Source organism: Callithrix jacchus, chromosome 2, assembly GCF_049354715.1.
Source record: "Callithrix jacchus isolate 240 chromosome 2, calJac240_pri, whole genome shotgun sequence".
Lineage (NCBI taxonomy): Eukaryota > Metazoa > Chordata > Mammalia > Primates > Cebidae > Callithrix > Callithrix jacchus.
This window is the reverse complement of record NC_133503.1, coordinates 117,736,818-117,761,167: the sequence shown is the minus strand read 5'-3', so window position 1 is coordinate 117,761,167 and position 24,350 is coordinate 117,736,818. Positions and strand designations below refer to the sequence as shown.

At 35.7% G+C, this 24,350-nt stretch overlaps 1 long non-coding RNA gene across 1 annotated transcript in view; it reads left to right on the top strand.

Moving 5' to 3' along the window:
• LOC144581579 (uncharacterized) overlaps window positions 1-22,099 on the top strand; it is a 51,021-nt gene extending 28,922 nt beyond the window's left edge. Inside the window, exon 2 of the long non-coding RNA XR_013532580.1 lies at window positions 17,010-22,099. This is a non-coding gene — a long non-coding RNA (uncharacterized LOC144581579). The remainder of the gene's footprint in view (window positions 1-17,009) is intronic.
• Window positions 22,100-24,350: the final 2,251 nt, after the last annotated feature.

Sequence of the window (24,350 nt, the reverse complement as noted above, 5' to 3'; positions counted from 1 at the left end):
AATTTCCTTCTCCTATTCTCAGAGGCACTTGGAAAAAAAGGCTCAGTTAAAACACAAACAATATTGAGTTGTCCAAATACAAATAAAGTAATTTTGTATGGCTGAGAAAATTGTAAACCAGACAACCAAAATCTTTCAATTACCAGTTTTCTTGACATTACATGTGTTCCTCTGATAAATGCTTTTGTTGTGTTCTCTCTCTCTCTCCCCCTGCTTTCTGTATCTCTCCCTTTTACTATTTTTAGGAAAAGAAAACAGAAACATACTTTCAAATTAGAGGGCCAATTGTCATCTCGAAGATGTTTTTTAAGATGGTAAAGAAAATACTCATCAAATCATCTTATCAATTTATTAATTTTATGTTATTCTTTAAATATGAAAAAAATAGGGGTGATTTAAAAAGAGGCAGCAACAAAAATGCTTATAAACTTAGGCAAGGAATTTTGGCCAGAAGTAAAGTAAAGTAAGGAGAGGCTGCAGCCGTGGCTAACTGGAGCATGTGTGCCCATTTATAAAGGAAAATGGCCTACCATCACTGTCTGGTCAGAATTCAAGTTCTGCATTGTAAGGCCTATCTGTTTTTCAAAAGAATCCTCATATCTGGATTTTTATATGAAATAATCTTATGCTTTTTAAATGTTGGAGAACACTACAGGAGCTAAGCCCAACACCTGTGGCCCAGCCTTAGCCTAAGCACTGCCACATAACGACCTCTGATCTAGAATAATATTCAAATAAAACAAATGCCAATGCTGAAGCACTACCTTTCATTAATTGTGACATCTAAGCCGTTTTCTCATAGGTGAACAGGATGGCAATAATGTAGGCTAATCAATTTAAAAACCTATAATATCCCTTAATAAAGACCTTTGGGAAGGGTATCAACCAAAGGACGGGTACCTGGTGTCGGCAAACTGTAGACCAAGTGTAAATAAGAAGGACCAGGTTTATTTAAAATAATAGTAATAAGCCATTTTATGAAGAGTGAGTGAGGCATTTTATCTTAATTTCTTATTCTGTATCTAGTTATAATCTTATATAGCTATTACTTTGTCCTAATTGCTAAATGCAGATTTTTTTTAATTCTTATAATTCCATTGCTAGTAAAATGTTTTTTCAATAATTTTCTAGACTATATCTGTTTATACACATACACAGATATTTATCTATAGGTACAATTTTTTATACCTATGAATTTGCATTATATATATTTACCATTATTTATAAAAATGGTATACTGCATATATTATTTGATAGCCAATTTTTTAACTCAATACTAAATACATCAATAATAAAAAAATACTCTTTTTCCCATCAATAATCTCTCACAATGTGACTTTCAGTGCCTATAGGGTATCTTATTGTTTGGAGATAACACAGTTTAAATGGTCAATTCCCTATTCCCAGGTAATTTTCCCAATTTTTTTTTACAATTAAAGTATCTATAATTAACATCTGTTCATTGATCTTTGTACACATCTATTATATCCTATATCAAAATATTTTCTATTTTTCTCCCAAAAGGTTGTGCCAATTTACAGCTCTACAGCTGTGATAAGTGAATTCATTTCCCTGCATTCAAAACAAAATTGGACATAATCATTCTAATTATTTTAGGTGGAAAAAATAGATTATGTAATATTTTAAACTTCATAAAATAAGTCTTGCTTTCATATATAGCAGGTAACTTTCACACATATGAGCTGAATAGCCATTTTGGGTTTTTGTTGTTGTTGTTGTTTGAGACACAGTCTTGCTCACTGCTGCAACCTCCACCGCCTGGGCTCAAGCGATTCTCCTGCCTCAGCCTCCCAAGTAGCTGGGACTACAGGCACCCCCTACCACACCTGGCTAATTTTATGCATTTTTAGCAGAGACAGGGTTTCACCATGTTGTCCAGGCCAGTCTCAAATTCTTGACCTCAAGTTATCCATCGCCTCAGCCTCCCAAAGTGCTGGGATTACAAGCATGAGCCACTGTGCCTGGCCTGAAGAGTAATTTTTCTTTTTTTTTGACTGACTGGCAGGACAGGTTTCTCTAGTGATGCCTCAGAGTCAGAAACTTCAACAGGAAGCAATGGGAACCAACCAAAATGCCTGTGGCACAGCAAGTGAATACCTGGACACCTGCTAGCAGCTATGGGTCGCTCCCTCTTTAGGTCCCTGATACAATGTGCTGTAATCAGATGCTTCATGTATCAGGATTGATCAAGATGGTAAATAAGGAGAATCTGTCAGCAATTGAACTCTTTTCAAGGAACAAGCTTTAAAAATTGCTAACTGGGACATACTAATAACTGGGAAGAGAAATGTGCTGGTAGGACTAGTATTCATGGCATCCTTCCTCAAGAGTGCAAGTGATATTGTGGACCTTCTGGATAAAATGCCCTTTCATGGGGCATGATTTTGAAAGGACCTACTTTGCTCAGTGGTTGCCACACACAATATCCTTTGTAACTGAAATCTCTTTTCTGACAAAACTCAGTCTCCACTCTTTGAGAAGTGATTTCTCTCAAAGGACCCAGAATCCACTGGCATTGGACAAGTACCCTCCTGTGCTTCAGTTTTCCATCCGTAAAATGAGAATGACAATTGTTATTTGCCTCATACTTCTTATTGTAAAGAGTAAATGTAAACTGATTAGAAGATTGCCTGGCATAGATAAGACATATATAAATTTTGTTACTATTCTCACCACTGTACTTTATATTTCCCTAGTTTCACAAATCTGACTATATAATTTATATCTTTATAAATTATATGTAAATTACATAATAAGTTATATCTTTCATGTATCTTCAAAAGATGAATTTCATGAGACCAACATCTGTTTCCTTTATTTTTATATCACAACAATTTAGCGCATTGTCTAGAAAATATTAGGCCCTGAATAAATATTTCTTTGATGCTGTATGGATGAATAGATGGAAAAACAAATGAATACATTTTTAGCTGAACCAGCAGGTTGAATCTCTTCCTGGCATAGTTCTTCTCTAGTTCCTAGTCCCAGTTCTTCCTTCTAGTTTCTAGCCTATTTTCACTCTCAAATTGGTTTGGACAGTCTTTAATAAACATATACACTCCAGTTAAATTAAAACCAACAAAGCTTACTCCTAAAGTCAATAAAAAGACATTGAACCACAACCATAAACAAGGCACTCATTGTCTTAGAGCTGTTTCCCTCACAGAAAGCATTTTTGTCACAGAGAACCTACAGCACGGTAACTAATACTTTAACTAGAAAAGGCAAAATTGGTCTTCAGCTTAAGAGGGATTTTTTTTAATCAAAAGATCATGATTTGTCTTCTGAATAAAGGCATTATCAAAATGTGAGGATTAGGCACTAATGATACTGTCTTGTAAAACAGGTATCAGCAGGAAGGTAGAACCATATGACCTAAATCATTTAGCTGTTGTGCATCAGAGACCTGTGGAAATGCCAAAGGCTAAAAGAAATTTTGTGTGTGATTCGGATAATTTCAGAGCCAGTTTTAAGGTTTAAGAATAAATTATTCTTTCTTGTTTTTTTATTTAGCTTGGGTAAGGATGGTTTATACTACATATGAACAGTTCTGTCCCTGGTAGTCTAATGACAAAGATAAAAATAAAATTTAAAAAAAGGGGAAAAATTTTTTTTAAGGTTCTGACTTAGTACATAGGTATTAATGAATGTAAAAAATAACTAATTCTGCCATGGTTCCAAAAATGACAATGCACTTCCAAAAGTTCGATCCGTTCTTAAAATGAAATAAACATTGAAAATTCTGCTTTCCGTGTAAGACAGAGGGAAGAGTTTAGTATAACTGCACCTTCATTGCAGAAAGACTACAGTGATGCTTCAGAAAATAACTGAATGCTAAGCATATAGAGAAAAGGCATTTTATTTTATGTAGTCATTATTTGCCTCTGTATACAAATTAAAAAAATAAAAGTTTACCCAGATAGTCTTTAAACAGTGTTGGAAACCTGTGGAAAGAAATTAAGTGGTTATCAGGAATGGTTTATATGCCCAGAAGTTTGTCATACTGTGCCTTTTCCTACAAGTCCTAAAAAAAAGTTGATTTTTATTCAATTATCTATTAAATATCAGACAAAGGAAGTCTTTCTGTTGGTACTTATATAGAGTTACAGAATGCTAGATATTGAAGGGAACTTAGAGCTTATCTGATCCAATTCCTTCACTTTTACTGATAAAGAGGGTGAAAATGAAGTTATTAAGCAATTGACCCGAAAGTACAGTTAATAACTTGTACGGTCAAAACTCAACCCAAGTTCAGTACATTTTGAAATATATATATATTTTTTATTTTCATTTTACAGACAATGGTAGGCTTTGATTCCCATAGAATTGAGAAGCTCAATTAATAAAGATCTAAACTTGACCTGCACACAGGATTTTACAAGGAACCATTATAGAAAATCAAATGCCATCCCAATAGTCTCTGTGGGCCAACCTGACACAATGTATAAATTGGAAAGGGATTACTGCATTTGAATTGAAAAAAATCAAATAATTGATATTTAATTTTTCAATGTTCCATTGAAAAATCAGCTAAGATGCTACACTGAAAAATAAATCAACAGTGAGCACACTCTAACCCAAGACTAACATGTAGCCACTTATTAAAGTATTAAGATAATTAATTCCACACTAGGTCAAGGCCCTTACTTAAGTGCACCCCCTGTTGACCACTGCTAAGACCCCAGCCTCCCAATAATTCAGTGACCAAGGTAGAAAGTACTGGCATGACAAAGGTTTCCAACTCCTCTGAAGCTGGCTTCCGTTTTGACTGCTGGTGCTTATAATTGTTAAATATGTTAAGATTATCTCTGTACCCATCCCATCCCTTTACCTTTGTAAATGTTGAAGAGCAGCATTTAATTTAATTACCCTGTTACATCCCTATTTGTCTCAAGATAAGCTAGGCATGATGAATAAGGTTTGTTCAATTACTTAGGAAGAACTTGATATTTAATTTATCCAATGTTCCACTGAAAAGTCAGGTAAGATGCTGCACTGAAAAGCCTAGGATAATTTTTGAAAGATTAAGACAGTTCCAGTTAGAAATAACACTCAAGTCCAGATAGTGTAAGGTTTCCACACCTGATCACTTTCTCATGGGCACAATTCTGTACCCTTAAGTAGTAATATCAACAAAACTTGCTGCTGCTTCAAACCAAGAGTAAAGTGGACTAATTAGAGTCTTCAAAACTAAACAGGAGTCCAACTCCTCTTCACAATAGCCCCTAAACTGTATAAAAATTTAGCCCATCAAATTGAAGGAACATTTAGTTTAATAAGTGTCAAAACTTGTAAAGAGAAGTAGCCATTGAACCCCTTCCCCCCAACAAAAAAGGAAAGATAACAGTTGAACCAAGTCAGCGGTGAAGATTAAATAGAAACAGGAAATTAGAACTATGACAAAATATTTCATAAAAGGCAAACAAGCACAGAACAAATAATGCATAACAGGAAGGAATCCAAACCAATACAAACAACTGCAAAGGGTCTTCTTGGCAGACTTTCAGACACAGAATTTGAGGAGGACAGAAACATTTAATTGTTGAGTAATGCTTCTTAAATGATGTTTTACCTCAAGAAAATCATATCAGTAAAGAATGTGAAAACGGTTGGGCAGCTGCGTCCACTCCTTCTAACCAAAGCCCAGCTGCAGGAAGAAAAGCCAGAAACAAGAGAGGAGACAAAGAATAATGAATGAGAGGATGGAATCCAGAAAAAAGAGAGAAATTATAATGAGACAGTGAAAAATTAAGCTGCAACTCAGAAAGATAGACCAGGAAAAAAATGCTTTAAACAAACTGTAGTAAATGTAATTTAGAATGTTTTTAAACTCAGCTATTGAAAACAAGTCTTTCTGAAACTAATTTGTAAGACTGGCAGATCCTTGAAATTCTTGTCCCAGTGGTGGAATGACTGAAAGACAGCACTAAGCACTCACCATGTGGGGCCTCTGTGCTGCCAGGAGCTGTTTATTAAGTGGACATAACTGAAAAATGGGTGAATATTTGACTAGTTTTCTCTCTGCTGACAGAAACAAAGTACAAGCTTTGATGCTCCTCTGATATAGCAAAAAGGGAAATGTATTATTTGTATTTAGCAAAGCATATAGGGAACTTTGTACTGAAATTATGACAGTGACCTAGGTCTTAAAATTTTACAGTAAACAAATATAGACTACGAGAGAAAATTCTGCTCAGTGTATGAACTCAGCTCTGAGAACACTTATATTTAAAATGCATTCTGTCACTTCCTAGCTTTGTGCCTTGAACTTTGAACTTCAGATTTGAACTTCCCTTTGAACTTCAGATTATTCATAACTAAAACAGGAATAATAATGATGTCAAACTCGGGATTATTGTGAAGATTAAATGAGCTCACCTAAGTAAGATCCTTAGTAAAGTGTTTGCCAAGTGACTAGTAAATGATAGCTCTTCTTATTCTATGTATATTGAATATCCTCTTTGGCACTATTCCAGAAAGATCTACTTTGCTTTGTTTAATATTTAATGCTTTGTTAATAACACATATAATGTGTTTAATAAATCTATAACTATTAGATAAGCTAAGATCATGTCTACCATCCGTCAATAAATAAATGTATATTGAGTATTTTCCTTGGGCTAAGAGTGCAATGGAAATTGAACGGAAAAGATATGGACCTTACCCAAAAAGTGCTTATTAAGTGAATTAATCTGTGACCAGTTTCAGAGAGTACAACTTTATGTTAAAGTAGGTAGTACAAAATTCCATTAGAGGCCGAGCCTGTTGGCTCATGCCTGTAATCCTAACACTTTAAGAGGCCAAGAAGGGCGGATAAACTGAGGTCAGGTGTTCAAGACCAACCTGGCCAACAAGGTGAAACTGTGCCTCTACTAAAAATACAAACCTTAAACGGGCCCTGTGGCAGGTGCCTTTAGTCCCAGCTACTTGGGAGTCTGAGGCAAGAGAATTGCTTGAACAGGGGAGGCGAAGATTGCAGTGAGCCGAGGTCACGCCATTGCACTTCAGCCTGCGCCACAACAGAGTAGGCTCCTGTCTCAAAAAAAAGAAAGAAAAAGAAAACTATTACAGTGCAGGGTGAATCCATGAGAATAAGATGATCAGAGAAGGCTTCAGGGAGGAGGTAGAAAATAAAGGACACCTTGGAGGATGTGTATGATTGACACCAATGTCGAGCAATGGTACCTACTGCCTATTAAAGGAAACACAGGACTCTGGGTGAATATGGAGTATATTTGAGATTGGCTTGATTAATATGAATGAAGTTTTAAAAATATTGTTATTGATATATTATATTTGTACATAATTATTGGGTAAGTGTGGTATTTTGTTATAAGCATAAACTGTATAATAATCAAGACAGGGTGTTGGGGTGTCCATCGCCTCAAGTATTTATCATTCCTGTGTTGTGAACATTTCAAGTCCTCTCATCTAGCTATTTTGATGTGTACAATGCATTGTTGTTAACTACAGTCACCCTACTTTGCTATGGAACATTAGAACTTATTTCTTCTATCACACACACTCTCTCTCTCTCTCTCTCTCTCTCTCTCTCTCCCCCCCCCTTTCTGTCTCTCTCTCTCTTCCCAGCCTCTGGTATCTATCATTCCACTCTTTTCATTTATAAGATTAACTTTTCAAATTCCCACATATGAGTGAGAACATGCAATATTTGTTGTTCTGTGCCTGACTTATTTCACTGAATGTAATGACATCCATTTCCATCCATGTTACTGCAAATGACATAATCTCATTCTTTCTTTATACCTGAATAGTATTCAATTGTGCAAGTAAACCACATTTTTTTTATTCCGAGGTCAACTGATAGACATTTAGATTGATTTCATATTTTTCTTATTGTGAATAGTGGTGTGATAAACATGCAAATGCAGGTATTCCTTTGATGTATTGATTTCCTTTGGATAAATATCCAGTAGTGAGATTGCTAGACCATATGGTAGTTCTTTTAGTTTTATGAGAAATTTTTATATTGTTTTCTGTACTGGCTAAACTAGTTCTCCTTCCCACCAACAGTGCATGAGTTCCCTGCTTTCCACATTCTTGCCAGCATCTGCTTTTTTTTTTCTTTTTAATAGTAGTCATTTCAATTGAGGTAAAAATGATATCTCATTGTGGTTTTGATTTGCATTTCCCTAGTGATTAGTGACATTGAGCATTTTGTCATAACCTGTTGGCCATTTGTATGACTTCTTTTGAGAAATGTCTATGCGTGTCCTTTGTCCACTTTTGAATGGGATTCTTTTCACTGTTTCGTTATTTGAGTTGTATATTTTAAATATTAGTTCCCTGTCAGATGAATAGTTTGCAAAGATTTTCTCTCATTCAGCATGCTGTCTCTTTACTCTATTGATTGTTTTCTGAGCTAGGAGAAGCTCTTTAGTTTAATATGGTCCCATTCATCTATTTCATCTGTTTTTGTTTTTGTTGTCTGTGCTTTCAAGATTGTAACTATACAATCCTTGACTAGACCAATGTCCTGAAGTGTTTCCCCTACGTTTTCTTCAAGTAGTTTTTTATTTTCTGATTTGACATTTAAGTCTTTAATCTATCAAAACACCAGTACCATGGTGTTTTGGTTACTATAGCTTTTTAATATATTTTCAGGTCAGAGAGTGTGATGGCACCAGCCTTTTTTCTTTTTGCTCTGGATTGCTTTAGATATTCAAGCTCATTTTTGTTCTATTTGAATTTTAGGACTGGTGTTTTGATAGAGGTTGCATTGAATCTGTAGATTGCTTTGGGTAATATGGTCATTTTAACAATATTAATTTTTCCAATCCATGAGCATGAGAGGCCTTTTCATTTGTTTGTGTCCCCTTTGATGATTTCTTGCATCATTGTTTTATAGTTTTTTTTTATTTATAGAGGTCATTCACCTTCTTGGTTAAATGTATTCCTAGATATTTTAATATTTCAATTTTCTATAGATATTGTTAATGGGATTGCCTTCTTGAGTTCTTTTTTAGCTAGTTCATTATTGGTGTATCAAAATGCTATTAGTTTTTGTGTGCTAATTTTGTATCTTGCAACTTTACTAAATTTACTTATCAGATCTAAAAAAATTTTTTTGGTGGGGTTTTCAAGTTTTTCTAGATCTGAAAACATGTCATCTACAAAGAGGAACAATTTGACTTCTTCCTTTCCAATTTGGATGGTTTTTATTTTTTTCTCTCTCCTGATTGTTCTGGCTAGGACTTCCAGAATGGGACTAATGAAAGTGGGCAACCTTGCCTTGTTCCAGTTCTCAGAGGTAGGTTTTCAGCTTTTCCCCATTTAATATAATTTTACCTGTGGATTTGTCATATATGGCCTTTATTGTGTTGAAGTACATACCTACTTAATTTCCAGGGAGTTTTATCATAAAGAAATATTGAATTTTAGCAAATGCTTTTTCTGTATCTACTTAGATGATTATTTGACTTTTGTCCTTCATTCTGTTGACATGATGTATCACATTTATTTTTTGAGTATGTGGAACTACTCTTGAAACCCTGAAATAAATTTCATTTGGCCATGATGTATTATCTTTTTGATTTGCTGTTGGATTCAGTTTTGTTTTTTCGTTTTGTTTTGTTTTGCTTTTTTTTTCTTAGACAGAGTTTCGCTGTTGTTACCCAGACTGGAGTGCAATGGCACAATCTTGGCTCACCGCAACCTCTGCCTCCTGGGTTCAAGCAATTCTCCTGCCTCAGCCTCCTGAGTAGCTGGGACTACAGGCACGCATCACCATGCCCAGCTAATTTTTGTATTTTTAGTAGAGATGGGGTTTCGCTTAGTTGACCAGGATGATCTCAATCTCTTGACCTCATGATCCACCCGCCTCAGCCTCCCAAAGTGCTGGGATTAAAGGCGTGAGCCACCACACCCGGCCTCAGTTTTGTGTTTTATTGAGAATGTTTGCATCTATATTCATTAGGAATGTTGACCTATAGTTCTCTTTTTTTGTTGTTTTTGTGTCCTTGTCTGATCTTGGTATCCAGGTAATGCTGGTCTCATGGACCCAATTAGAAGGTATTCTCTCCAACTTTTCATAATAATTTTAGAATTGTTGTTATGTTAGTTCAACTTTGAATGTTTGGTAAAATACAGCAATGAAGCCATCAGTCTTGGACTTTTCTTTGTTAGGAGACTTTTTATTAGCAAATAAATTTAATTGTTTTGTTACTGGTCTGTTCATGTTTTCTATTTTTTTCCTGGCTCAATCTTGGTAGACTGTATGTGTCCAGCAGTGTATATCCATTTTCTCTAGGTGTCCCAGTATGTAATAGTCTCTGATGATCTTTTGTATTCCTGTAGTATCTGTTGAAATGTCACCTTTTTCATTTTTCATTTCTTTTAGTCATCTCTCTTAATGTCTTGATTAGTCTAACTAGAAGTTACTGATTTCATTTATATTTTCAAAGAATCAAATTTTCATTTCATTGATCCTTTGTATTTTTTGTTTTAGTCTTTATATTTCATTTACTTCTGCTCTGATCTTTATTATTTCTTTCCTCCTACTAATTTTGAGATTGGTTTATTCTTGCTTTTCTGATTCCTTGAGATACATTGTTAGACTGTTTATTTGGAATCTTTCTTCTTTGATGTAGGCATTAATTGCTGTAAACTTCCCTCTTTACCTTAATTTTGCTATATCCCATAAGCTTTGGAATGTAATGTTTCAATTCTTATTTGTTTCAAGAATTTTTTTTAATTTCTTCCTTAATTCCCTCCTTGACCCAATGGTCATTCAGGAGTGCATTGTTTACTTTCCATGTATTTTGTAGTTTCCCAAGTTCTTCTTATTTATTTCTTGTTTTATTATACTGTAGCCTTAGAAGATATTTGATGTAATTTCAACTTTTTAAGATTTTTTTTAAGACTTATGTCTAACATATAGGTCTATATAAGAAAATGTTCAATGTGCTTGTATTAGTTCATTTTTATACTACTATAAATAACTAGCTGACACTGGGTAATTTATGAAGAAAAGAGGTTTAATTCATTTGCAGTTCTTCAGGCTTAACAGGAAACATGACTGGGAGGCCTCAGGAAACTTACAATAATGGCACAAGGTGAAGGGAAGCAGGTACCTCTTCACATGGTGGCAGAAGAGACAGAGAAAGAGCAAACAGGAAAGTACCACACACTTTCAAACCATCAGATCTTGTGAGAACTCACCCTATCATGAGAACAGCATAGGGTAAGTCTGCTCTCATGATCCAATCACTTCCCACCAGGTTCCTCCCTCAACAATGCAAATGACAATTCAACATGAGATTTGAGTGGGCAGGCAGAGCCAAACCATTCAGTGCTAATAAGAAGAAGGCATATTTTGAAGCTGTTGGGTGAAATGTTTTGCAAATATCTGTAAGTCCATTTAGTATAAAGTGCAGTTTAAATCTAATGTTTCCTTGATAATTTTCTGTCTAGACAGTCTATCTAATGTTGAGAGTAGGGTGTTAAATTCCCCAAATTTTATTGTATTGGAGTCTATCTCTCCCTTTAGATCTAATAATGTTTGCTTATATATTGGGGTGCTCCTGTGTTTGGTGCATATATGTTTAGATTAGTACAGCATTTTATTGAATTGATTCCTTTATCATTACACAATAACTTTTTGTCTTTCTTTTTTTAATGTTTTTAACTTAAAGTCTGTTTTATCTGAGTATAGCTACTCCTGCTCCCTTTTGTTTTCTGCTTGTGTTGAATAATGTTTTCCATCTCTTTACTTTCAGTCTATGTGTGTCTTTAAAGATAAGATGAGTTTCTTGCAGACAACATACAGTGGGGTTATGTTGTTGTTTAATCCATTCAGTCAGTCTATAACTTTTAAGTGAAAAGTTTAATCCATTTACATTCAGGATTATCATTGATCCATGAGAGTTTATTCCTATTACTTTGTTTATTGATTTCTAGTTGTTTTTTATACCCTTTGTTCTTTTCTTCCTATCTTATTTTTATCATTGTGGTTTGGTGGTTTTCTGTACTGATAACTCTTGAGTCCTTTCTCTTCTCTATTTGTGTGTTTGCCCTACCAGTGGGTTTTATATTTTCATGAATTTAGATGATGGTTGTTGCCATCACTTTGATTCCAGGTGTAATCCCTTAAGTATTTTTTATAGAGCTTGTCTAGTGGTAATGACTTTTCTCAGCTTTTGGTTATCTGTGAAAAACTATTTCTCCTTCATTTATGAGTGACAGCTTTGCTGGCTATAGTATCCTTGGCTGTCAACGTTTTTCTTTCCATATTTTAAATATATAATCCTATTCTCTCTTGACTTGTAAGGTTTCTACTGACAAATATGCTATTAGTCTAAGGGGGTTTCCTTATAAGGAACAATTTAGCTTTCTCTTGCTGTTTTTAGAATTCTCTTCTTTCCTTTGACTTTTGACAGTTTTACCATAATGTGCCATTGAGAAGATATTTTTGAATTGCATCTGTTTAGCTATCTTTGATCTTTCTGTATCTGGATGTCTAAATTTCTTGCTAGACTTGGGAAATTTTCAGCTATCATTTTATTAAATAGGATTTCAAACCTCTTTTTTTCTCTATGCCTTCTGGGACACCTGAAAATTTGAATATTGGGTTACTTTATTGTATTTCATAATTGTGTAGGCCTTGCTCACTCTTTCCAATTCTTTTTTATTTATTTGCGTTTGACTGGGTTATTTCAAAATACCCTTTTTCAAGTTATGAAATTCTTTCTTCCATTTGATCTAGTCTATTATTGAAGCCTTCTAATGTATTTTGTATTACACAAAATGAATTCGTCAGTACCAGAATTTCTGTTTGGTTCTTTTGTGTGACATCTCTTTGGTAAATTTTTCATTCAGATCCTGAATTGTTTTCCTGATTTTTTCATATTTTTTTCTCTATTCTCATGTATCTCACTGAGATTCTTTAGTGTTATTTTAAATTATTTTCCCAGGGTTTTATAAATTTATTTTTGATTGTAGTCTGCTTTAAACTATTGTGTTCCTTAGAAAGTGTCACATTTTCTTGCTCTTTTATGTTTTTTGTGTCCTTAACTCAATATTTGTGCATCTGGTATAACAGTTGTTTCATTCAGTTTTTTGAATTTGCTTTTTTAGGGGAGAAGTTTTCCCTGAAGATATATCTATGGTGTTGTTTGAGTAGGGTACATTATCTTTGATTCTAAGCACATGCAGTAGTGTAGTTTCTGTATGATTTCTTCAGCTATAAACAGTGCCAGTGGTGTCTGTTATTTCCTCAGTGGCTTAGAGTGTGGTTGTTAGTGAGGCTGTGGTGAAGCTTCTCTGATCATGTGGATGCCAGGTGGTCTTGTCCTTGTACCCTAGTCATGGCAGCAACAGGCCAAGCATACTTGTCCTTGGGCCCTAGTGTAGCATATGCTGTAATCAGTGTTAACAGGACTAAGTGAACTGATTCTTGGGCTCCCAGGTGCCCAGGTGGCTTTCATAGGTAGTAGTAGTAGCAGCAATGGGCCAGGTAGGTGAGTGAATTCTCTGGTTCCCAAGCACTGATGTTGACAGTGGCTGCAATGAGCTGAGTGGGCTAATCCCCTGGCCTGTAGGTGGCACACATGCAGTTGGATGTCAACTGTGGTAGTAGAGGTTGGTTGGGTGGGGCCAACCTCAGGCCCCCAGGAGATATGCTCAAGCAGTTGTGATGGCAGACTGGCCTAGGTGGTCCCCATGTCCCCAGATGACATGCTCAGGTACAAGGGAGACAGAGTCAGGTGAGGTGGAACTGTCTTTAGGCCCTTGAGTTGTGCATGCAGGTACTGGCTGTGTTAGGCAGGGACACAGTGATCTCCGCACCAGCAGCAGAACAATCCAGTGGGAGTGGCAGAAGCTACACTGAAGCCCCGCCCTGGGGAGGGTGAAGTTGCTTTTAGTGGCAGCAGCACTTTGAGATGGCTGGGAGCTCATCCTTCTCTCATACTTTGTCCCTAGTGATGGCAGCCAGCAGTATGATGGATATGGGTAAGGAAGTTTGTTCTTGGGGGACATAAAAATGCATGGTGGCTTTGCTGCTAGAGGGTGCTATGTCCTTACCAATGGCTTACACTTCAGCCTTGGCATCAGCAGTCAGCCATAGTAGTGGCCATGGGCATGGAATGTCAATAGGCTTCAGGGTTGTGGAGATAAAAGTGCTGTTGGGTCTCTGGGAAGGATGTGTTCTGGTAGGGGCTGGGATCTCAATGTGGTGTCTTACAGTGGCTGCGTAGTACTCAGTGGGCTGGGAGGTATGTGGGACATGGTGTGAGCTTCCTCCCTGGAGTAGTGCCTTCACAAAGTATTCCGGCAGGTTCTTATGTTAGTCTCAGGGCCTGTGAGAGTTTAGGGACTCCCCTGTGGCTAAGATTGCAGGTGTTTATGGTGGGAATACAGACTACTACAAAGGTTTTCTCACTTATGCTCTCCCAAAGTTGAGGAGTCTTTCCAGGTTTCAAACTATCTCTGCCAAGCAGGCTGCCTCACTTTCCTTTCTGTCCACACTTGACGTGTTTTCTGTCACTGTTTTCTGTTTCTGTTGTATTTCAGTGTTCTCTCTTAGGTGAGCTATTCTAAGTGTGAGTATCTACTGACTTACTATTCTGGTTATTCTTTGTAAAGGAACTAAGTACCAGATGCCTCCAATCAGCCATCTTGAACCCCTTTTTTTATAATAAGGGCTGCTACAATAACATGCATTGAAAGCAATATTCCTTTAGCTCCCAACATGATCAACCCAACAAAGTAATGCATGTAATTCTGGAGCTGTAAAGTCCAAGATTAAGATGTTGGCATCTGGTAAAGGCCTTCTTGTTGTCTCATGACATGGTAGAAAGTACAAGAACAAAAATCTGTGATTGATGTCCTTTAGAGAAAAAAATAGACAATGGTTTTTCTTTGTCGAGTTGGGGTAGGCAGTGAAAACCTTATGAGCCAGAGTAGCTTTTTCTTCAAATACTATGAGATAGGGATTATGTATTATTAAATGTATTATTAAACAGTGTTTTGTAAAGATTGGCTTTATTAAGGCATGCAGGCCAATCAAAATCGAAGAGAGTAGGATAGGTAGACTTGAAAGATGTCACAGTTACCTGGATGTGGAATGATGATGTACTAACTTAGGATGCAATAAAGAAATAGAGGCTTCACTGTCAATGGAACATGAGTCACTGGAGAATTTTGAGCAGACAAGTTACAGGATCTGTCTTATCTTTTAATAGGTCACTTTGCTCAGTTGAAAAGAAATGCCAAGGGTCAGTGAGGGAACAGGGATACCTGGTAGGATATTATTTAAATCATTCAAAAATAAATAATGATGGCTTTGGGCCCCATAAGATTGGAAAAGGTGAAAAGTCGTTGGAATCAGTAGTTGTATACAGGCTTTTATAGAAAGGTGTCCTAGACAGTTGCAGAGGGTTTAATGTTCTGCTCTTACAGTCTTGAAATTCTTAATAATTTTTGAATAGACAATCCTACATTTTTATTTTGCATTAAAACTCACAAATTATGTGGGCAATTTTTACTGTGAATGTAGAGATCACAGGATTTGCTGATATATTGGAGTCTGGATGATGTGAGAGAAAAGAGAGGAGTCTTGATTGCTCCAAGATGTTTTCCCTGAGCACTTGGAGGAATAGATTTACTAAGATGAAAAAGAATGAAAGGCACAGAACTATGGTAGAAGGGTCAGAAGCTTAATTTTGGACCTATAAAAGTGTAGGATGCCTAGAGCATCCAAGCAGAGAAGTCTGGAGTTGAAAGGAGCATGTCCGGTTGGAAACATAAGTCTGGACTGTTCAACATTTGAATGGTAATTGAACCCATAAAACTGAAAGAAAGAATCCACATATCCAGTAGAAATTATAAAAGAGAAGTCTAAATATTGAGCCCACCTCCAGTCTATAGGTAGGTGTCAGGGGATATAGTACCAACTTAGGTGACTGTGCAGGATCAGCCAGAAAGACACCAGGACATTGTAAAGAAAGAAAATGTGTCAAGATACAGATGAGAGTAAAATGAGTCAGGATTTGAACACTGAATTAGCAACATGGAGTTCCTTCATGATAGCTGTTTGTATGGAGGAATGGAGGCAAAAGCTTCATTAGGTTGTATTAAAGAGAGAAAGAGGGAAGAAAGCTTAGAAACAAAACAGATGAAAAACTCTGAGGAATTTTGCTTCAAGGAATGGAAGAGAAAGGGGTTGATTTGAAAAGAAAGTGAAGGTTGGTACCACAGAGAGGCTAGCTGGTTTGGAGATAAAAAATGAAATGTGAATTTTAGATTACTAGCTTGATTTTAGGTGCATGGACCTTGAGATTGTGATGAGCTATTTAAAAGGAAATGTTCAGTAGATACCTAGAAAGATGGGAATTGACGTTGTCTGAGAAGATAAATTTGAAATTATCTATAGTTTAGACTTTATTCACACAGAGGGGCAATTTGGAGCTGTAAAAATAAATTCACCTGAAGTAAAAGTGTAAAGAGAACAATAGAAGATCGAAAAAAAACAATGTTCTAAGTAAGGTAATATAACAAAATCAAAAGCACTGGCCTATATTCCCAAACTTAACGCCATTTCGACGTAGCTGAATTTCCATTTGCAAATTAAGGTAATTATCTGAATAATTAAATATCCACACAAAAGCTTTAGTATAAATTAGCTAGATCTTTTCTACAAAAAGAGGCTCTATTATATATGAAAAAGTCTATTATTGGATTCTTTTGTCAGCTTTTCTCAGTTGACTGACATGGACTGGCTACAAGTGCTTTACCTTCTTTTTTTTATTATTATTTCATGGTAAAACCCCATCTTTATTTAAAAAAAAAAAAGAAGAGGCAATTGTTAGATTTTAAAAACTTTGTGAACCAATTATTAAACATTACCATAATCGTTAGAAGATTTGAAATGTTCCCAACTCAAAGAAATGATAAATCTATAAGGTGGTGGATATCATGAGTACCCTAATCAGATCAGTATATATTGCTCTTTTCTTTTTTTTTTCTAGAAAGAAAGAAAAAAAGGAGTGAAGGAGAGGAAGAAAGAGGAAGAAAAAGAGGGACTGAGCATGGGAATATTGCTTTATTCTAAAAATGGGTATTAATAATGGCAGATCAATATTTTGTGTATTGTGCTTTACCTTCTTTAAAAGAGGCTATTTAAAAATAAAACAAACTAGAAATCACTACATGCTAACTGACCTCTGGGACCTTATCTTGATTTATTGGCTTTTCTTATATCTAAAATTTGGGATATTTAGCTAAAAATGAGGAGAAAACAAGGCAACATAATTTGGGCTAAAGCATCCTATTCTTTAAAAATGTACATAAGTATCAATGAAGGAAACTGACCAGCAATGATTGCCTCTTACCAAAGATCTGGCAAAATCTGCAGATCTTGCCTAATGGGCCTTGTAAACTTTAAAAGAAAATCAAAGGGGTAATAGCTCTCTTAGCAAAAACCTGCTACACACAATACACAGAAGAAAAAAGGAAGTCCATCCAACAGCTCCAGAAGTGAAGTAAAATCTGGGCCTCGTTCATTGCAGAATAGTCAATCATGTTACTCACTGGAAGGAAGCTGAAGACAACAGGCTCACACCTCAGCAGGCACACACTGCATAGAGCAAATGGAACAGTTCAGATTTGGGGTGTTGGATGCTCATGTTTTCCTTTGTTTTCAAAGATGATCACTCTGACAATGATTATTGTCTAAGGATCGTAATCTAACAAGCATTATATAGAAACATAAGAAATGTCACATTGGAACTGACAAATGAGCCTTATTACAGCTCTGACAGTGGCACCAAGGGACATTTTGTGGCAGAGCGTGAATGTTACTCTAGCAACCAACAGAATATTACCACTCTTTCACCTCAAAATTCTCCCCCCACTTTTTGAGGCACTTCAATAAAGAGCTCAAGAAGAGGACCTGGGAAGCCAGCCATAAGAATATACTTGGCATATCCCTGCTTCCTCCATGCCTGGGGAGTTAGGGATGATAACAGCTTCACTTGGGGGTAGGATGGGGGCGGCAGGGAATCTTTACAGGAGAAACCAACACATTTTTGTTCTTTGAGGCACACAGGCAATGTTCTCTAAAATGTCATCATCTAAGCAAGGTGGTATTTATTGTTTTTTTAGATATCCAAGAAGATTTCTCAAGTTCATATTTCTGACCATCTCTCTGACTTGGGCCAGTGCATTCACAACACGTTTGCCCAGCCTTTCTCAGAGTTTTTTACCTGGGCCACAGAACTCAGAAAAATCATTCAGATGACAAAATTAGCACCATTTTAGAAGCAACAGAGATAAGTTCATTCATTACATGCGATAATGCTTTAGGGTTTAGTGCTCCTGAGGAAAGCTGGCTGGACTGTGATTGTGGGTGAGGAGGACGTCCCAGCAAATTTAATCACAAATGTCAGGAGACAGCAACTTTCTTTCCACTGTGCCAGGTTGGAATGATGTAAACCTGGAGCTAGTGGTGAATGTGTTTCTTACCTACCTGGAGGGTGTCTGTCTGCACAGGAGAGAAGACCACTTTACAAGGAGCAAAGAAGAACATGTGAGAGATGGGGAGCTGGAGCCAGAGCAAGAGAGCCAGAGCAACCTGACAACATCATTTGAGTCTCTAGATCCGCAGAAACCAAATGCAATCCCACGCTGAGTTCACTGGTTACATGAGCCAGTGGATTTAATTTTTCCTAAAACTACTTTGCATTGGTTTCTATCACATACAAATGAAGATTCCTGAATAACATCATTGGAATGTATTGTTGCAATAAACCAACACATAGGAAAAAAATTAACCTTTAAATACTGAAATCATCAGATTAAAATAACAACGATGTACTTTTTCCCCCTTGTCCAAATTTCCTTTTTATTAATAGTAATAACTATAATATTTTATGTACCTACTATGTATATGCTCTCTGCTAGGCTCTTTACAATAACAAGCCTGAGGCAATTCTATAAAGTTAGAATTACATCCATTATAGCAAACTAAGGTTCAGAGACATTAAATAGTTTGTATAAAATTACAACTCTAACAAATTCTAATCACAGAGGAGATTTCTGTCCCAGCTTTATCTTAACCATTAAAGTATAAAACTGAGCCAATAGGAATTAAAAATAAGTATGTGTAGTATGGTCGCTATCTGCCACTGGATTCTTTGATATATACACAGAATTCTAGACATCCAATGCAAAATCATCTCAGTTCCCCAACACTCCTCATTTATTCTGAATCTTAAGGGAAATAAAGGCATCTACTCAGTGTTTGTGCCAGAATCCCAGAAGTCAGTCTCATTCTTCTTTTTTACTTTTTGAAGAGTAAAACAGTATGTTTTAAAACTTCTTTTTTATTCATTTATTTTTAAGTTTTATTTTTGATTGACAAATAATAGTTGTACGTATTTATGGAGTACAATGTGAGATTTTGGAATAGGTATACATTGTGAAATTATTCTATTAAGATAATTAAGACGTTCATCACTTCACATAGTTATCATTTTTATAGTCAAAACATTTATAATCTATTAGAAATTTTTAAATATACAATACATTATTATTAATGTTTCTTCCCTCTTAAGTTTCACAATTAATCCCTGAATCTATCAATTCCACTTTGCCAAAAAGTTCACATCTACCCTGTCTTGACAGTCATCAGCACACAGCTGGGTTACTCAGACTTCCTTCCTGGTCTCTCGAAGTCTAATATTTCCCACCCAATTCCAACTCTTACCTTTAACTTACCTTTCACTCTACCATTAGGGAGCTCTTACTAGTGTGCAAATTTGATCTCTCCCATATGCTTCAGAGGCTTCCAATGGCAACAGGCTCCATGACATACTAGAAACCTTATGAAAGAGCTCTAACTATCCAAATTCATTTTTAATCATTTCCCCTTCCTGCTTTAAACTCCAGATGTACTGAACTCATTTCTTACAACCCCTATGCTCTCTTATGTCTTCTGCACTTTTGAAATTCAGTTCCTTCTACCTAGAATGCAAATTTAGGAGAAAACTCCTCAGGTCTCAACTGAAATGTTACCTCTGAAAAGCCTTCCCTGCCACTGCTCTTTGCTACAAGCCTTCTTGTATATCAAACTTGTCTGGTCGATAAGCAGTGACCTCTTCAAAGTCAGGGGATATGCTTTTTCTTCTTGGTTTTCTAGAACCCATCCCAATATCAGACACATTTATAATATTTTGGAGATAAGGTTTTGAAATCGTTGAATCAGTACTCTTTCTCCTAAAAACAGCAAGCCAGAATGCTTAAAGGAGAGATTTCATAGGAGAGATCTAATCATTTCTTATGCCTAAAACCTATACTGACATTAGTAGTTCCATAAAACTGAGAAACAGAAAAACTAACATGGCAGGGACAAATTCCCACCTAATGGGAAGACGGGAGAAAATTACTTTCTTTCTCGAGAGGGAAGAAAGAACACTAGATTAGGACTAAAATCCAGACTCTTCACTCAAGGTCAAAATTCAGGGTGAAGGATTGTAAAACTACCTAGATACAGTGAGAGGAAGGTAACGATTGTGACATTATAGAAGCTGCAGAGTCTGAAGACATTTGCGAACATTCAAGGTAGGCTTTGTCCTCTCTTTAGTATCCCATCAGGAGCAGAGACATCAACTCTTTATACTGAAATGCCTCATCTTTATAGACTAACTGTATCAGATTAAGATTCCTAAAGCAGCAGAAATATAAGAGAATTTGGGAGATGGACTTTAGAGGAAAGTTTTTGGTTGTTTTAATAAACTACATAACGTAAGAGAACAGAGAGGTAAAACCATAGCAGCCTTTCTTGACATGGGGAGATTTTAAGTTGAAAAAGTCCAGTCACTACATTTATACATGATACATGTTTGGATACTGGTGATCAAATTGATATTTTAAAAAGATTTGCTTTGTAATGGCTACCAGAAATTTCATGAACACTTGGGTGATATTTATAATTATCATGCACCACTTTCCTCCTAAATTATCAATATAACTAAAAATAATTGGGAAAAGTTAATTATATTTATTGTAAAAATATTTATGACTTATTTTCAGATCTCCTTATTTTTAATGTCAGCTGATCTAAACAAACACTCTTACTTCCTCTTCAAATGATGCCAGTTTAAAACTAAGCTAAAATATTTGTTTTAAATGTTCAAAAATGATTTCTGTAGAACTGGAATGTTTCTTGTTAATATAGAAAAGTTTTTCTGGGATATTTTGTGGCTGCTTGAAAACATGTTATCAATTAGAAATAGAAGTTTTATTAGAGAGACTTGGAATAACAAGCAGAAAATGTTTTTATCTTCATTTCAACCTATTACTGAAGTTTTTTATTTAACTAAAGTAAGGTTCAACCTTTTATAATCAAATCTAATCATTTCCTATGCCTAAAACCTATACTGACATCAGTAGTTCTGTAAAAATTTTTCATACTTCCAAAAACAGCCACTAACTTAAGAGATCAAGAGATTGCTAATGGCCATTTTCTATAGTTTTACCTTTAAAAAAATTCCTATCCATAAAACAAAACAATAAAGTCAATTTGAAACACTTTTATTTCTAGTGCTCACTCTTTGGGTATGGCCTGAGGTAGATATTTGAAATGCTTTCCATTTAAAATATTTTATTATTTATAGCATTTTTCTTCAAGAAATTTGAAAGCATGATAAGAAAGCTTTACTATATTGAGCATTTATAGGCTAAGTAGAATTTGAGCTGAGCACAATTTGCAGTTCACATAAAAAACAATGTTATATATATTTTATATATATAATGATGACTGGTATTGATGAGCTGGTTGTTTCTTACAACCTCAATCCCACTTCCCAATAAAATCAAACAGTCCATGTTCAGTTAACAACTGTGTTGAAATGGGTGTCGGTACAAGTACCTTTGTTTAGCTGCTTTGGATAGACTTTAAAATTTATTTTGAAAACACAATGTCATGGTGGTTACGAGGTTTGAAATACTGTACCCTCTGATCTAATATTAAATTGAACACTTCATTTTGTTTGTAGAATTTCAACAAATAATAGAACACATAATATTAAGATTATATTAAAGTAATTTTATACCTAAATGTGTTGAATATGTTTTTATTTAGCCACTTTTTTTAAAAACACTGTGTACATCTTTATTTTACAGGGCTGAGTGATTGAATGAGCTGGGTTTCACAGGGTGTTTAGGGCTATGATTTTCAACAGAGAAGGTGAGAAGAAAGTTCTTAGTTTAATCAAGATAAAATATCCTTCATTAATACTTACAACACTTTCTTGAAGTAGTTAATGTTCTAATATCACTGACACAAGGGGAAAAAAAATGTAAAATCAGATAAGGTGAATGACTTACCCGTGGTCTCACAAACAATAAGGGTTTAGAGGCAAAATTTGAAGCTAGTTGTGTCTAAATCTTTAATTTTTGTTTGTAACCTCCACACCATGTGCTTCAATATAGAACTGGCTCTTTAATAAGATAACATTTTCTATTACACGTTCTTCTTCCCACACCTAGAAATTATTTTCAACTTGTTTTCTTTTTTTATTTTAATTCTGGTTTGTCTTTTTGTACCCTTCTTTGTTTCCTATCAAAATATACTGTAAATGGGAGTGCAAAACCCAGCATAGACTGTAGTTGTGAGGAGAAACTTTTACAGTCATACGACACAGATCAACGTTCCCTTGCCATGAGCAAAACAATTTTTGGCAATCCACTTATTTAAAAGTCTTTAATTGGTGACAGAAAAAGAACAATGTTGGACCATCAAGAAATACCAATTGCTCACCATTTACTAAGGACTTAATTAATGCCTGACACTAGATTTTGCTATTTACATATGGTGTCTGTATTAGTTTCTTTTCACATACTGATAAGACGTACCCGAGTAATTTATAAAGCAAAAGAGGTTTAATGGACTCACAGTTCCACATGGTTTGGGAGGCCTCAAAATCATGGTGGAAGGCTAAAGGCATGTCTTACATGGTGGCAGACAAGAGAGAGCATGAGAATGAAATGAAAGGGCTTCCCCTTATAAAGCTATCAGATCTCTTGAGACTTATTCACTACCACCAGAACAGTACTGGGGAGACCACCCCATGATTCAATTATCTCCCACCAGGTTCCTCCCACAACATGTGAGAATTATGGGAGCTACAATTCAAGATGAGATTTGGGTAGGGACACAACCAAACCATATCAGTGTCTAATTCAATCCCCACAACCCCTTTATGATATAAACATTATTACCTGTAATTTAATGAAGAGAAATTTAAGATTTAGAGACATTACACAATTTACCCAACCTCATACAGCTTAACAGTATCAGTGAAAAACTGGACTCACATTTGATTGATTGCAGAGATTGTGCTACATTAACCATTTGGTTGTGCTACATGGAGGCCATTCAGGTATGCTTCTACTTGAAAAGATATCCTGAGTAGAGAGAGAGACTGAGAACTATGTGACTCAAAATAACTTTCTCAGGATAAGTATAGAAAATTTTTACTAATCACTTCCTAAAAGGCATCAACACACCATATGAGAGAAAGAGAGAAAGAAGAGAGGAGAAGGAAAAAATTCCTCTTGACTTCCTTGGTTTATTATCAGCCCCAACACACAGGCAATTTGCCAAATCAAAGCAGAATTTTCCTTTTCTCTACAGTGGAAGGAGTTGTCTTGCCAAACATTATTATTCTTTTATATTATTTCTTTTAGTTTAGTCACTGTACCACTGCTTGAAGCAGAAGCTGAAGTCAGAGGAATACCAAGGCAAGGGCCACTTTGCAATGACAAAGAGATTTAAGTGGCAACTCTCCCTCTCTTGCTGACCCTGACTGGGCCATGTGCCAGGAAAAAACTCCTAGATCTTCACAACAGCAACTGAGCCTGAATAGATATTGAAAGCTTTCACTTATCCTATCACTCTGGATTGCGAGCTTCTGCTCTGAGTTTGGATGGAAGGGACAGAATAATAAGTACAGCCAACTGCCTAAAAGTTTTTGTTGTCTCAGTGCCCATTTCCTTAGCTGCTTTGCTTGGTTTTTTCATTTTTAATTGCTTTGTGTGTAGTCCCCCTTTACTCATGGCAGTTTTTAAAAACCATTTTGGAGAGTCTTGTATGTTCGAAACAGTGACAGTATCACAAAGCTCTCAAACTCAGCAGAAAAACCTGTCTCTAGTATCTTTTAGTGAGATATCAGATAGTATCATCCTGTCTAATAGGACTGCTTGCATATCTTGCTACTCTGATATTAGGACCCATATGGCTGCTTACTGAGTAAAAACTAGAAATGGCCTAAAAGCAGACAGGAATGAGTCCTCTTCGGAACTCTGAT